Below are 8118 nucleotides of genomic sequence, written 5' to 3'. Positions count from 1 at the left end.
CTCCCCTCTGCTTCCTTTCCACACTGCTGATTCCTACCCCCTCCCCTCACCTTGCACATTTCAGTGAAGGGCGAGATAGTATGCTGAGTTTACCCAGTCAACAGTTTTCCCATTTACAGGCTGTGTAATTAAGCGATTTAGACTTCAAGCAAAAGTTACTTCATTCAAAAAAAATTAAAGGAAAGCCATGAGAACAACAACAAAAATACAATAGACGAGATACTTTTGTACCCTTGTCTAATTATCTGTAACTACTTTGTGGATTGTAAATAGACTTGCCTGTGAGCCTTTGAGTTTTTGTTTCCAAACTTTGGAATGAATCATTCACTTGCATCCTGGTTTTCATCGTTGCCATGTTTATCCAAGAAGTTGTCAACTAGGTGAGTAACTACAAAACCAAGAGGCATGGGAAGGAGCCTGCATTTTGCTGGGGAGGTGCACAGCCCAGTCTGAGTCTTCCAGCAATGAGAACTTACCTACAGGCAGAGCTGATGCCCCGCAGTTACCTTCACATCAAGTACCAAGCTGTGCCCCCAGAAAGGTTTCCTCATGCATGGGAGGTTCTCCCGGGAGGGAAAAGCCATTAGCAAAGTCATGAATCAGAGCTCTGTTTTTAGATCTTTTGTAAAATAGACTGTGTCTTGCTTAAAAGAAACCCTGTGCCCAGATCATTCCTTTTCACTGTACATTAAGGAGGAGTACAATCACACCTGTAGAAGGCAGTTCCCAGGTGAAGGAACAAAGGAAGCTCAACTCCCTCCATGGATGCTGTGACTCCGTTTCCTGTGCCAGATGATTTTTTTCCCCAGCAGCATCCACCAAATACCAATCTCCTGCCAGAAGATTGTTTTCTTGTTGTATTTGGATTCAGATGTTTGTAGCAATCATACCAAGTCATTCATTTATTAAACTAGTACTTATTCAGCAGCTACTGGTGTCAATATGGTGCCAGGTGCTAAGAATTTAATAATAATCAAGACAAAATACTTGCTCTTGTAACCTTCGGTTTTTTGCTTTTGGTTTTTTTTTTTTTTTTTTTTGGTTTTCAGTTTTTTTTTGCTTTTGTAACCTTAAACGTAAGATTCTGGGCAGGTGGAAATTTTTAACATAAGCAATAAAGAAAATATTTCATATTGCATATTATAGTAAATGTTTTGAAGAGAATCCATGGGATGCTATGCTAGAAATGAACCTGGAGATTCAGCCTTAAGAGGGAAGTTGGTAGAAAAAGCTCCCTCTGAAGAATTATTTCAGCTGAGAATTCAAAGATGAGCATGGCCAGCCGTGTTCAGAAGCAGAAGGAGACAAGTGCAGAAGCCCTGAACTAGAAAAGCCCTGAGTGTTGAACAAGCTTAAAGATTATGTGCAAGAGAAGTGCAAGATGCGGCTGAAGAAGAAGCAAAGGGGAAGGTCTGGGTGGTAAAGTGAAAGGAGTTACACAGAGGTAAAAGAAGTGAAAGACCAGAAAACTGCAGGGACCTGGGGAGAGGTAGTTAGTGACTTGGAGTAAGTCAGGCAGAGAGGAGAGGGGCTTGGAACTTCAGAAACTGCGAATCAGCAGGATACAGAGCTGAGAAAGATGGGTCAGCAGTGCCATTGACTGAAAACAGGAAGAGACCGAGGGTAAACCAGTTGGGATCAACCCAGGGCTACGTTCAGGCATGTGTGTGTATGGGTTGGCAGACTAGACATGTGAACACAGCCATCATGAAGACACTTGTTCATTCATTCAGGTCTGGAATGTGGATGAAAATGTATGATTTATCAATTTAAAATTTTAAGACTAAAGCCATGACATTTCTAGAAAGCTAGAATATCGACACCTTGAGGTGTATGTCAAACAAAATAAGCACATAGAATGTGGCACGTAATTTGACAACAATTTATCTTCTTCACTTGGCTTCAGACCCTCAAATGCACTTATTCCAGGTATATAAATGATCATTCTATCACATTCCCAGACTGCTTTTTGTTACATTTTGCACTCTGTATGTGTGTGTGCACATGCGTGTGTGTGCTTGTCATCATCCTCCAATAGGATCCCTTTGTTGTCTTCTGGGAAGGAAGGAGGATGTCCATGGCCATAGTCTTAGCCTCCTTTCTCTGAGTAACCCCTGGGAAGGTTCTCCTCTCACCCACAGGTCCCTGGTCTGAGAACAAGCTGGGAGTAGCCAGGGAAGAGAATTGAACCTAGGACCCAACAAACGCTAGGCAAATGCTTTATGACTGAACTATACACTCCAGCCCACAATTTGTCTTTTGTTCCTCTCCCTCTACTCATGCACACACGCATGCACACACACACACACCCCTCCAAAATTTGGTCATCTAAGAGTTACACTAAAAATGAATCAGATGAACTCTATGATTTATCTCCTGCCAATACTGTAGCACCCATTGACTCCACAAACTAATTAAAGTTTCCTGCCCACACTTGATAGCATAACTCTTAGACCTAATGCCCCCTCTCACTATTTTAGTGGTTGGAAGCAGTGTGACCATTTCCTTCCACATAGGATTTCCTCATGACCAAATAGACAGGGGAAAGATAAATGCAAAGACCTCTCCAATAGACAAGCACTATTTATAATTAACTGCCTCATCCAAGTTTTGAATGATGGTGATGTGGATGTCATTTACAAAATTGTGATGGTGGTGGTGATGATTATGATGATGCTTCAGAGAGAAAAATATAGCAGCTTTCACTTGAGTGAAGATGTATATTGGGAAAGGAATGCATTAGACATCTGTGCCACGCAAATCCACAGCCTTAGGAAAAGGGTGTCCCCTGCCAAGAAATACATCTATAAGGAACCCTATCTTTCAGGGAGGATTGCAAGAGAACTGGTTAGTATCACAAGTCTGGAGTCTGCTTCTTCCTTCCTTACTGTGATATAATTAGTGCTGCTTTCCAAAGCTCTCCAGTCTTGTACCTTTCAGGAACAGGGCACTTGTACCCTTTAGCTTCCTCGGGCTGGCTGATAGCAGGCAGGATGTTTTGGCAAATGAGTTTTGAGCAGAAAGAATACATTTCACTTCACTTCAAAACTACTGCATCACCATTAAGAAAACCCCCAAAGCTTTCTTACTACAACAACAACTACTAGCATGGTCCAGGATGACAGTTGCTCGGTCAGAGATGCCCAGAGTGAGATGACACAGAGCTGGGCCCCCAGCAGAGGCAATGGTAGCATGACTGAAAACCAATCCCGTGTGGTTGTAAATTTCTGATGTTCAGGGATTGACTTGTTACCATGGTGTCACTGAGTCTATACAAATTGCTTCAGAATTTGATTCCCAGAAATGAGAAGCTGCTATAATAAAACATTTAGAATTGGTGACATTGGCTCTGAAGCCAGATAGTGGACCGTGAAGACACTTTACTGGATGTTGCTGGAGGTGCTCCAGGTCACAAATGGCAAAATATTTTGAAAAACGGTGATCATTTAAAAGGTAGATAAATTCGTGAATATCCAGAAAGAGGTTTGCAAATAGATTGATGATATTGTTATGATGAGTCCTATTGGCTGCAGCTAAAAATGTCATGGATGATATTGGTGAGCTCTGACAGAAACACTGTCATTTTACAAAAGGAGATGAAACAAGAGAAAGTCCCAAAATATGGAGAATTTACAAAATTGACAGAAACAACTACTTCTTATCTCCCCAAATAGCAAAATAAGTCTTAAAAGACATCTGCGTTAGCAAGGTTAATGAGGATTTAAACTGGTTTCCTGGAACATATCTTCTAAATGGAATAAGGTGGATTTAAGCAAAACTTGAAGTTCTGACTTCTAAAACAACAATTTGCATTTGGAAAAATGACTCAAGAAAGTGGGGAGGGTATAAATTCACAGGGAAACTTACAGACTTTTTTTTTTTTTTTTTTTGGTACCAGGAATTGAACTCAGGATCTTGTGCTTGCCAGACAGGCACTTGTGTCACTGAGCTATATCCCTGGCCCCAAGAAAACTTACAGACTTATGTTAACAACTCTTAGATTCATCCCAAGAGGAACCCCAGGTGTCATTTTGTCTATCAGTATAAGAGCTACCAATGGGAAATTCGCTGGCCATAGGAAGACTTGAAGACAGTCTGTTTTGGTCAGCTTTCCATTGCTGTGAGAAAATATCTAAGAAAATCATCTTAGAGACCTGAGGAAAAAATTATTATGGCCCACAGCTTCAGAGTGTTTGGTTTGTGGTTACTTGGCCCCATCGCTTTAAGGCCAGGGCAACAGAGTACATCACAGCTGGAAGACCTGGTGGGGCAAAGCTGCTCACTTCATGGTGTCAGGGAAACAGAGAAAGAGGAAGGCCAAGGTCCCAATATCCCCTTCAAGGATACACCCTCAGTGACCTCACTTCCTCCTGTTAGGTCCTGTCTCATAGAGGTCCAGCCACTTTCCAGCAGCACCCAAGGCTGGTGGGGACCACGCTTTTGATACATGGGCCTTTGGGGAACATTTAAGACCAAACCAAAATATAATCATGCTGCCAAGGGAACTATGACCTGGCATTGACCATTCAGGCCCCTAAATTTTTATAGACAAGAAGCAGACTGAGAAAACTGCTGCATCTGCATGGAAAATGTCCTCTGCAATGCCCATCTTAGCTATCACCCCAGATCATAACAGAAAGGAGAACATCCAAGGGGAGAAACCAAGGGCAGAGAGCAGTGAGCTGGGAGCCTTTCCAGGCATGCAAAGGAGATTTAACACTGCTTAGCAGGATTACAGACTCATGGTGGACCAGTGACTCCTCCATTTTTTCCACTTCTGAATCTGAGTATTTCTCACAGTTATCCTATTCCAAATGAATGTAGAGTATGTTATGCTGTGGAGGGAGACAGATAACTCACCTTTTCAGTTGCTATGTCTCTGCATAAGGAGGAGGATGCATGGCCATAACTGATGAGAAAACTAGAGCATGTCATTCCCTAGTGTAAAGACTACTGCACACCACAGGAGGTTCTAGAATTTCACCTTAATACCAGGACTGGGCCGGTCTTTGGAGAATAAGTATATTGTACCTGTGAGAGCTAAATATTTTCTGATCTGAAGGGCAGACCAGGGTAGTTATTGCTGCTATTTGCCAGACGTTTCCAGCTCTCCACCTTCTGGACACAGGAAAGGACTGTGCTCTTCCTGGTCTTCACATGATTGTGTAGGAGTCACGTAGCCATTTTAGCTGAAAAGGTGAGTTATCTTCTCTGTAGCACTTAACTGTCACATTTTTTTTTCCTTGCCATAATGACCCATAGCATTATCATTTCAAAAGCTTAACTGTGGCCAACATTTTTGTCCTTGTCATTGCGTACTTTACATAGAGATCTTCATGCATGCTTAAATTGACCTTCTTTATCCATTTTCTAATCCACCCTGTACTGAGGTAAGACCAAGCAAACTGTTGTCTTATTCTGGTGTCCTGTCTACCATATCCAATGGGGTCATGGGCCTGATTAAGTCTTTATGATGAAACATTGCAAGTTCCTTTTGTTCATCAACCTTTCAATAAAAATTTACTAAAGATGGTGATAGCTAATTATAAGCATTTAATACTCATCAGATGTTCTTACTGTGTTCTAAGCACTTTGTTAAGAGCTGCTGTTATGGATTGTGTCTAAATGTCCCCCCAAAGCCTCATGTGGTCATAGGTGGGGCTTTTTCAAAGGTGGCTGGATCTAGAGTGCGTGGTGCTGGGATTGGTTCATGGTGCACAGCTAGGATCCAGGGCACTAGGATTAAAGGTGTGGGTACTCCCCACCCTAAGTAGCCTGGATAAGATATAAGGGATAGAAAGAGCTATGGTCATCTCTTGCTTTCCTTGCTACCTTCTGCCCACCATGAACTGTTTCTTCTCTGCCATGCCCATCTGTCATGCCACCCTGCCTTGGAACCAGCCAATTATGGACTGAAACTTCTACAAACTGTAAGCTAAATAAACCTTTCCCCCTTTACCTCTGAGTGTCAGATATTTTGTCTCAGCAATGAGAAAGTAACTAAGACAGCTGTAAAGTAGGACCCTTTCCTGTACTTCTCTCATTTCATTTTATTTTTTGTTTTTTGTTTTGTAGTGCTAAAGATTGAACCTAGGGAGATGCACTACTAGGCAAGCAGTCTACCACTGAGCTACATCCTCTGCCTCCTTTTAAACACAAGAAAAGAGAAACCCAGAGAAGTTGTACCATTTCCCAGGGCACAGAGCAGGAATCTGGGCAGGCATCAAATGCAGCCAGCAGCAAGCACAGCACCTATGTTGGGGGCATGCTGGTCTCCATCCCCCAGACTGGGTTCTCCGCAGGGCTCGTGATACATCATGGTAACAGAAATGCAAACACACACACACACACACACACACACACCATTAAATGAGTTTGGAACTCTTACTTAGTCACAAAAAGGCTCACAATAGGCATTAAAATAGTAAAGGCTCTGATACATTCCTTAACATTACTTAGCTCCATACTTCCCAAATGGCTTTACACATGGAAAACTACTTATCACCAACCCTTACATTTTGAGAGATGTCCTAAAGAACATGTTTCTATCTATTGTATATTTTTCTAACTAGGATAGTGTTATGGTTTAAACATGAAGTGTCCCCCAGAGTCTCTTGTATTGAGGACTTGGGCCCGGATGCAGCAGTATTCAGAGGTGGGGCCTAGAAGATGACTGGACCATGAGGGTGATGACTGATTCAATGGACTCATCCACAGGTGCCTTCACAGCTGAATGGGCTGTTAGGAAGGTCCCAGTTAAGGATGTTGGTCACTGAGGTGCACTCTGAAGGGTGTGTGTGTCTCCAGCCCCCTTCAGCACTTCCTCTCTCTCTCTGTTTTCTGGCTGCCATGACATGAGCAGCTTTGCCCCACCATGACGATCCACCATGATGTTCTACCCTGCCTCAGACCCACAGTCATGGAGCCAGTGAAACATGGACCAAAACCTCTGAAATTCTGGGCCAAAATAAATCTTTCCTCCTTTAAGTTTTTATTCTCAGGTGTCTTCTAGTGTCACAGTGACAAAAAATCTGATTAACACAGGTAGTAGCGCTAAACAATAATGAAAAGGCATTAGAGTTAAGAATGAAAACATCTAGGACATGGTTTGTGATGGAGAGCTTAAGACAATGGAAGCTAAACTGCTCTATGTCAAAACAAAAGTAAAATGATTTTCAGTTTTTTGAAGGAATTTAGGAAAGCCTATAAATTGTAAAAAAGGAAAAAATTGGAGAAGGTCCCTCTTGAATAGAACAGGTCACCAAAATAGAGGGAGAAGATGAAGGACTTGGTGCTGTTACCTTCAAGGTACCGCCTCAGCGGGGATGCAGAAATTAGACAGGAATGTCTATATCTGCCTTCAGACTCTTTTTATTCTGGACTGGAATTTGCCTGCTAGTCTCAGGGACAAAAGAGAGTTGCTTCAGGAGGGGAGGAGAGAGAGGCTTAAGATCATCCTAACAGCGAATAGGGACAGCACCAAGGCCACCCACGTGGCTTTCCCTCAGAGCAGTACACTGAGGTCACCTGTCTCCATCCAGCAGCCCGGGTGCTGGGTGCATCACTCTGCTCCCTGTCAGCACTCCGGGAATACAGCCCTGGCCCTCACCTAAGGCTCCAAGCTGTATGTATCTGGCCTCTATGGGGCCATTTTCCTTCCTGAAGAGCAAAAGGTGTGATTTTAATGCTCTGGTTCTCCTGTGTGACTAATGTAATAAAGTAGCTGAAGCTAAATAATGCAAAACTCCTGGTCCATGGTTGGTAACTTCTCTCTTTTTTTAACTACGATTTCTAATTCACTCAAAGGAACAAATTATGTTTTATGGCCTCTTATGAAATATTCATTCCCTCCTCCCCCAGCACTCTCAGTGGTTCAGGAAGCAGCAAATAGTCTGATGTAAGGAGGAGCTCGTTTCCTCCCAGACACAGTTGACAGAAGCCAGCCAGGCTGCTGACAACAGAGAGGATGATGAGCCAGACAGGCTGAGTGAGGGCCCGGCACCCTGCTCCTCCCCGGACAGCTGCTTTCAGGACTTCAGGGATTGGGGCAGGGACCGTGGGAGCTATGATGTGCTTCTGTGAGGGCATTTACATTTGGCCTGGCCCAAGGACCCTGCC

Source organism: Chinchilla lanigera, unplaced genomic scaffold (genome assembly GCF_000276665.1).
Source record: "Chinchilla lanigera isolate Chin_1 unplaced genomic scaffold, ChiLan1.0 scaffold00012, whole genome shotgun sequence".
Lineage (NCBI taxonomy): Eukaryota > Metazoa > Chordata > Mammalia > Rodentia > Chinchillidae > Chinchilla > Chinchilla lanigera.
Note: the sequence above shows the minus strand (reverse complement) of the source record.